The following is an 8,711-nucleotide window of genomic DNA, read 5'->3' as shown; positions in this document are numbered from 1 at the left end:
CCTGCTGAAAAGAAGAGAGATGGGGTTCATCTTAGGTTCTCTCTTACTGCAAAGTCCCTGAAAATGAAGGGCAATGGGCCAGGCGGGGGCTGAGATATCTCAATACCAGTCTCTGATTCTTACTCTTCCTCCTTCCTGTATGTCATGAGGCAATGACCCAAACGCTCTCAGTTACTATCTCAGCATCTGTCAGGTTGAGACCGGGGTGGGGTTAGGGTGGGGGTGGTGCTTGCCTCTGCCTGCTTCAGAAGGATCACGGGAAGGGGAAGATGCGTGAGCTGTTACCCGTGAAAGCACCTGAGGTTTGCTGGAAGAAAACTATTATGTAGACAGAGTAAGATTTTGTATATGAAAAGAAAAATGCTAACATAGTCGGACACCCTTCTTCAGTTTGTTACTCTGCCTATTTACTCATTCATCAGACATTATATCTACACACCCATTGTTTTCAGAACCACGAAGGCTGGGAAGGGTACAGGCTCTCTATAGACGAAATATTCTCAGTTTGGTGGGAAGAGGAGGAGACGAAGTGGCTGGGAGACAGTGAGGAACAGAGGAAGTAGGGGAGGGAGGGGAGGGAGCACGGAGAAGAGGAGGGAGAATGTGGGTGGGGGAAAGTTGGACAGAAATAGAACACATTTGTTTGTATGAATGTTTTAACATTCACAAAATGCTTTTTTATCCATTGCATCATTTAATTTTGTTCTTCTCAGACGTTCACATGCAAAAGAAATCACCTAGAATAGTGTTTAAACATATTCCTAGGCTCCACCCCCAAAAATTCTGATTCAGTGGGCTGGGCTGAGACTAGTGGTCATGGGGTACATGGTGGTCCATGGACAGACCGTGCTTCAGGTGGCAGTGATTCAATTATCAGTCCAACTTTATGAGGCAGGTAAGGCTGGCATTAGGTTCCCTATTTATCATTCCCATTTTTTAAAAAAGAGGAAATTCAAGTTCAGAGAAATAAGGGAACTGGTTTAAGGTCCCAAAGCTACCAGGACTTTTTGATGCTAAGCTGTGGACTCTCCTCTATGTGAATGACTTAAGCTCAACATTCTCTGAGGTTGTGCTTGGGGAAATCTAAATAATGGTCGTTGCCTTCAAAGTGGAGTGAGTTGCCATGGATACAAAAATTGTCTTAATGCATTGTAAGGAATTTCCTTTAACCATAGATTCTATAAGAAATAGTCTCAGCAAGGTATAATCTATTCTGCTTCTTAAAGAATCAACATTCCCACAGCAGGAGAACTAGATACCAGTTCTCTTTGTGAAAATTGGCAAGATCTATAACCTCCTTGCAGGTAAGTTTTAGCCACCTTTTGGGATCGTAATGAGGATCAACTTGACCTAAAGTACTTTTGGCAGTTCCTGACACATAGTAGGTGTTCTAAAAACGCTAGTTTCCATTTTTCCCTTTCCATTATTAATCCATTCATCCATTACTAATAATTGAGCACTAATAAAATAGTGAGAACTTAACACATGTTGGGGTGTGAACTAGGTACTTAATTTATGTTAATTCTCATCATGATCCCAGGGAGCTGGTCAGCATCCCCATTTCATAAACAAGGTAACTGAGGTTCAGAGTGATGAAGATCTTTTCCTGTTCTCACACTACTTAGAGGTAGAGCTAGGAGTTAATCCCAGGTAGCCTGCTTCCTGAACCTGCTCTCCTAAGCATGCTGTGGAGTTGCTTTCCCAGCTTGTCCATCAAGACGTTTCAATTAGTTAATGGTGAAAGTGAAGGGATAAGACAAGAAGAGTAACTCCAGAGCTCGACTGCCAGGCCTGACTTTTTCACAAGCACCAGTGCATGGTTGGTAAAACAATGCCCACTGAATGCTGTTTACGCTGTGGAAACAGCACTTTGTCTATTTTTCCGGGACAGGACAAAAGAACATGACTTTCCGCTTTTACTCCTATGCTTACTTCTTTTGGACCTGAGTCTTTCTGACGGGAAGTACACACTTCTGCTATTTAATCCCTGCAACCACTTGTTACCTTGCCTGTCAGCTCTCGTATTGACAAAGGAACATCTCTCTGCTACTTACTTATTCATCCTAATAGTTCTTGGATGCAATTAGTTCTTTTGTCCTTTCTGTATGAACTTCTGGAGGTGCTAGAGTGAACACACACACACACACACACACACACACTGTGCCCGTCCTTATGGCGCTTTTTATCTGGTGAGGGAGATGAAGAGACATACTAAAGAAATAATTGCATTTCTGACTGTAGAATTCCAAATTTATATAAGGGTCCTGAGTGAAAGAAACATGGTCTCATAAGACAGTACGAGGAAACAAGTGGACTTAGGTTGTCCATATCAGAGACAGGGCCCACAGCAGCTGTCTAGAAAGGCATCCAGGGGTAAGTGGTCTTTGATCTAGGGGTGAGTAGAAGTCAGCTAGGCTAAGAGAGGTGGGAAGAGGGAAGGTGAGGAGTGCAACATCTCTACGCTGAGAGGGAGCATGGAAAGTTCAAAGAATTGAAAGAATGCGAAACTATAACAGAACACTGACAGGCCCTAAAGAAAGAGGACTTAAGAGGAAAAAAATCAGTCTCAGAATATATATCTATGTGCTGTAGGAAGAACAGGAAGTCACTCATTGATGTAACAAATGTGTATTGAATTTCTACCATGAGCCAGTGTCTGCGCCAGATGTAGGGGAAGCTACAAAAATGAGTAAGACATGACTTTTGTCTAGTGGTTGAAAGCTATTGTAAATCCCCCCAATGGTTGAAAGTTGCTGTAAATTCCTCTAGGATAAGGCCATGTTTTACTCATCACTACATCTTGAATTTAGTAAGTAGTCACTGAATGTCCTTTAAATAAAAGCAATTTCAGGTCACTAATTCTATTTTGACTATTGATCAAATAAACATCAGTGCATGAATACTACCATACAAACTTTAAACATATATATACACACACATACCTGTGTATATGTATACAGACGTATGTTTGTATATGTATGTATACATACACACATGTACATTGTATATGTATGTCTACACAAACATGCATGCACATGCACATACACACACACGCACGCATGCACCAAAGGCTTACTCCAAAGGCTTACTCCAGAGTTAATAAAGTACAATCCTCAGGGAAGGGACTTTGGCTCCAGAATTTTTTAAGTAACCAGAAAAGATTCACATGTGCAGCTATGGTTGAGAACCTGGTGGATATCAAGTTTAAATGAATAGGTCTAGGTTCCCACTGTAATATACAAGCATTAAAATTTAAACATTTTTCAGTATCAATATTTAGCCAAATTTCTTCTTCCCCCCAAAACTTGAGCAATACCACTATAGGACGCCAACAGAAGTAGCGAACCCGCTGTCTCAGGCGGAGGACGTGCCATCCTTAGGGAGGTATATGAGAACAGTCTGAACTCTGTGCCCCTGACTCCCTCAACGCATCTGCTAAGGCCCCTCAAAGGGACATATGCTCTGGCTAGGAATTATTCTTTAGGGAAATTCACTTGGTTGTTCATTTATCCTTGTAACCTGGTAACTTTAATGAAAGCAAACCGTATGCCAAAGAAACAAAACAATAAGCTTTGACAATACACATCATAGCTGAAACTTACCAAATGAGCCTGCTTCTGTGCTGATGACCTTAGCCTCCACTTGGTCTTTTGCCATGGCAGGTGAATGTTTATATGTAGCTTAATTAGTTAACAATAGTTAAGCGCCTCAAGAGCTCATCAACTTGACATTAAAGGACAATTACCCATCACCACTGGATTCCCAGGCTACTTGATGAAGCTGCATCATCATCTGTCCCTGAGTGAGGGAAATTAGTCAAGGGCAGAGTGTTTTGCTAAATCCCTGAAACTCTCACAAACATACAGTGTGGTCTAACCCACCATTGAAGCTTTCAAAGCCAATGGCAAGGAATCTTTAGAATAGGGGAAAATGAGGTGAAAAACAAGCATAAGCTCTTTTTTAGCCCAACCTCACCTCAGCCATGTAAGCTCCTGTAATAACCTGGACTGGCTCCACCAGTGATTGGCTCCATTTGTTTCACAGGAAACCTTCCTCTTTGAAAGAGAGATGCTAAGCTTTTCAATGCCTCCAGCAGAACATGTTAGTGCCTTGATTCCAAGGGTGTGGATCACATAAATCTGAAGTATCTCTGGTTTCGGTGGGAATAATGAAAACTTTCTCGGCTGACGCATCTAGGAATTAAAAAAGCATAACAGCTTTGAACCATTGTCAAAAGCTGCATGGAGCCTCATTTCTGGAAGGGGTTTTTCATTTTTTGTGATTTAGCTTGGAAGCATCTCCTTAAATCCTTTCCTTGTTTCCTCCACCTACTTTATTTCTACTCCTTTTTGGCTCTGCCAAAAAAAGTTTACAGTACAGGAATGCAGAGACAAAAAATAATTTAGGGAATCTGTGCCTGTCATTACACTGTGTTGGCAAAACAAGAAATTTCAATATTTTGTCAAGAGCTTGTTTTTGAAAAGATTGATGTCTACACACATATACACACATCTCATGTACACCTCATTTCTGGGGGGTTGTTTTTGTTTGTTTTTACAACAGGAATTTGCAAGTTTGAGAAAGAAATCTTGTCACTACAAGAGACTAGAGATTTTTCTTCTAATTGGTATTCTGAGACTCCTGTTGGGTAAAAGTACATTGTTGAGGGAAAGTACTGATTTTCGTAAGCTCAGCTGAGTCAATTTCCAACTTATCATGGTGGTGTTACTGAAGCAAGCACTGATGTTTTGTGTTCATTTGTTCATTCATGCATTTAGCAAATTTGCATTTGGGGCCTACTCTATAGCAAGACCTAAGGGATAAAGGGATAAAGAGAGTAAAGACTAAATAAATAAATAAACCCTGCTTTTATTTTTATTTCTTTTTATTTAATTAATTTTTATTGGAGTATAGTTTATTTGCAATGTTGTGTTAGTTTCTGCTGTATAGCAAAGTGACTCAGTTATACATATACATATATCCACTCTTTTTTGGATTCTATTTCCATATAGATCATTACAGAGTACTGAGTCGAGTTCCCTGTGCTATACAGTAGGTTCTTATTAAGTATCTGTTTTATCTACTTTAGGGTGTATATGTCAATCCCAATCTCCCAATTTATCCCCCCCCACACCATTTTCCCCCTTGGTAACCATAAGTTTGTTTTCTACATCTGTGGCTCTATTTCTGTTTTGTAAATAGGTTCATTCGTACCATTTTTTTAGATTCCACATATATAGGCAGTATCATATGATATTTGTCTTTGTCTAATTTGCTTCACTCAGTATGACAATCTCTAGGTCCATCCATATCACTGCAAATGGCATTATTTAGTTCATTTTTATGGCTGAGTAATATTCCATTGTATATATGTACCACATCTTCTTCATCTATTCTTCTTAAGAGCTTACAAAGTTGTGAAGAAGATAAGAACTGTACAATATATTCCGAGGAAGAATGTGCAGATGCCCCATGAACTGGCAGGAGGGAGCAACTGGTCATGGCTGGGTGGTGGTTTCAGGCAATATTTCAATGAGGAGAAGGCAATTGGCTTGGCCTTGATGTATGACAAAGCATGAAAATACTGAAATGGTAAGGGAAAGGAGGCAAGTGGAGAGATATCATCAGGTCAGGAAGCAGAGTTGAGGAACCAATTGCTGTTGGTGACCCTGACTTTATAATAATGCCTGTCTGATCAGTTATGTAATTTATTCTCAGTATTCTCAGAATGCAGGGGGCAAGCACAGAAAAAGTAGTAGGGATTCACCCATGCATAGGGTGGATGCCATTGAAGTTCCAAGAAAAGGACGGACAAAAGAGTGGTTGAGCTTTGGTAAGGAGATCTGGCAGCTCCAGTATGGATTTTGAATTCCTTTCCTCTGATCCTTGGGTGAAATATGTCCAGTGAAAAGTAAAAAGGAAGAGAATTTAGAAACAATGGTGTAGGTCACTGCTCAAGAAACCTTGGGTATGACAGGCAGAATAACATGCTCCCCGCACCCCGCAAAAAAAAAAAAAGGCCACATTCTAATACCCCCAGAACTTGTGAATATTTTACCACGGCAAAAGAGACTGCAGATGTTGACTAAATTAAGGATCGTGAGCTGGATATGTTATCCTGCATTATCCAGGCGGGCTCAATGTAATCATAAATGTCCTTACAAGAGAGAAGTAAGGTGTAAGAGCAGAGAGATAAGGTTACGTTGCTGGCTTTGAAGATCGAAGAAGGGAATATGAGCCAAGGAACGCAGACACCGTATGGAAGTGAGAAAAGACAAGGGGATGAATTCTTCCCTTGAGCCTCCAGAAGGAATGTAGTCTTACTGTCATTTTGACTTCAGCCCAGTTAGATATATTGAACTTCTAACCTCCAGAATTATAGCGTAACACGGGCATACCTTGAAGATACTGTGGGTTCCACTCCAGACCACTGCAATATGGCAGACATCACAATAAAGCGAATACTGCAACTGAGCAAATATCACCATAAAGACAGTCACACAAGGCTTTTGGTTTCCCAGTGCCAGTCACGTTTAATCGATACTATAGTCTATTAAGTGTACAGTAGTGCTACGTCTTTAACATGTACATATCTTAATTAAAAATACTTTATTGATAAAGAATGCTAACCACCATCTGAGCTTTCAGCAGGTCATAATTTTTTTTTTTGCTGGTGGAGGGTCTTTCCTTGATGTTGATGGCTGCTGACTGATGAGGTGGTGATTGCCGAAGTTTGGGGTGACTGTGGCCATTTCTTAAAATAAGACAATAGTGAAGTTTGACAAACTGATTGACTCTTCCTTTCACAAAAGGTTTTTCCACAGTGTGCAATGCTGTTTGGTAGCATTTTAGCCACAGTTGACTTCTTTCAAAATTGGAGTCAACCCTCTCAAACCCTGCTGCTTTATCAACTAAGTTTATGTAATTTTCTAAAACCTTTGTTGTCATTTCACCAATCTCCACAGCATCTTCACCAAAAGTAGATTCCATCTCAGTAAATCACTTTCTTTGCTCATCCATAAGAAGCAACTCCTGATTGATTAAAGTTTTATCATGAGATTAGAGCAGCTGCAATCAGATCTTCAGGTTCTACTTCTAATTCTAGTTCTCTTGCTATTTCTAGCATATCTGTAGTTACTTCCTCCAGTGAAGTCTTGAACCCCTCAAAGTCATCCGTAAGGGTTGGAACCAACTTCTTCCAAACTCCTGCTGTTAACGCTGATATTTTGACCTCTTCCCATGAATCACAAATGTTTTTAATGGCATGTAGAACGGTGAATCCTTCTCAGAAGGTTTCCTATTGACTTTGTCCAGAACCATCAGAGGAATCACTGTTTGTGACAGCTACAGCCTTATAAAACGTATTTCTTAAATAATAAGACTTGAAAGTTAAAATTACTCCTTGATTCATGGGCTGCAGAATGGATGTTGTGTCAGCAGACATGGAAACAACATGAATCTCACTGACCATCTCCATCAAAGCTCTTGGGTGACCAGGTCCATTGTCAATGAGCAGTAATATTTTAAAAGGAATATTTTTTTCTGAGCAGAAGGCCTCAACAGTGAGCTTAAAATATTCAGTAAACCATATTATAAACAGATGTACTGTCATCCAGGCTTTGCTGCTCTATTTACAGAGCACAGAGGAGATTTTGCATAACTCTTAAGGGCCCCAGGATTGCCAGAATGGAAAACGAGCACTGGCCTCAACTTAGGGTGATCAGCTGCAGTGACCCCTAACAAGAGAGTCAGTCTGACCTTTGAAACTTTGAAGCCAGACATTGACTTCTTCTCTCTAGCTGTGAAAGTCACAGAGGGCATCTTTTTTCAATATAAGGCTGTTTCATCTACACTGTAAGTCTGTTATTTAGTGTAGCCACCTTTGTTAATTATCTTAGCTAGATCTTCTAGATAACTGTCAGTGCTCCTACATCAACACTTCCTGCTTCACCTTGTACTTTTATGTTATGGAGACGGCTTCTTTCCTTAAACCTCATGAACCGACCTCTACTGGCTTCAAACTTTTCTTCTGCAGTGTCTTCACCCCTCTCAGCCTTCACAGACTGAGGAGAGTTAGGGCTTTACTCGGGGTTAGGCTTTGGCTTAAGGGAATGTTCTGACTGGAACATCTTCCATCCAGACCACTAAAATCTTCTTCATATTAGTAATAAGGCTGTTTTCCTTTTCTTATCATCCATGTGTTCACTGGGGTAGCACTTTGAAACTCCTTTAAGAACTCTTCCTTTGCATCCAAAACTTGGCTAACTGGCACAAGCCACCGAACTTTCTGCCTATCTCAACTTCTGGCATGCTTTCCTAACTAAGCTTAATCACTTCTAGCTTTTGATTTAAAGTGAGTAACGTGTGACTTCCTTTCACTTGAACACTTAGAGGCCATTGTAGGTTTATTAATTGGTCTAATTTCAATATTGTTGTGTCTCGGGAAATAGAGAGGCCCGAGGAGAGAGAGAAATGGGGGAACAGCCGGTAGGTGAAGCAGTCAGAAGACACACAACATGTATTGATTAAGCTTGCTGTCTTGTATGGGCATGGTTCATGGCACCCTGAAACAATTAGAATAGTAATATCGAAGATCACTGACCACAGATCACCATCACAAATATAATAATTAATGAAAAAATTCAAAATATTGCTAGAATTACCAAAATACTACACGGAGACAAGAAGTGAACAAATGCTCTTGGAAAAAT

The sequence above is a fragment of the Lipotes vexillifer genome, unplaced genomic scaffold, assembly GCF_000442215.2.
Source record: "Lipotes vexillifer unplaced genomic scaffold, Lipotes_vexillifer_v1.1 scaffold84, whole genome shotgun sequence".
In the NCBI taxonomy this organism is placed as follows: domain Eukaryota; kingdom Metazoa; phylum Chordata; class Mammalia; order Artiodactyla; family Lipotidae; genus Lipotes; species Lipotes vexillifer.
The sequence above is the reverse complement of the archived record's forward strand: the minus strand, read 5'-3'. Positions refer to the sequence as shown.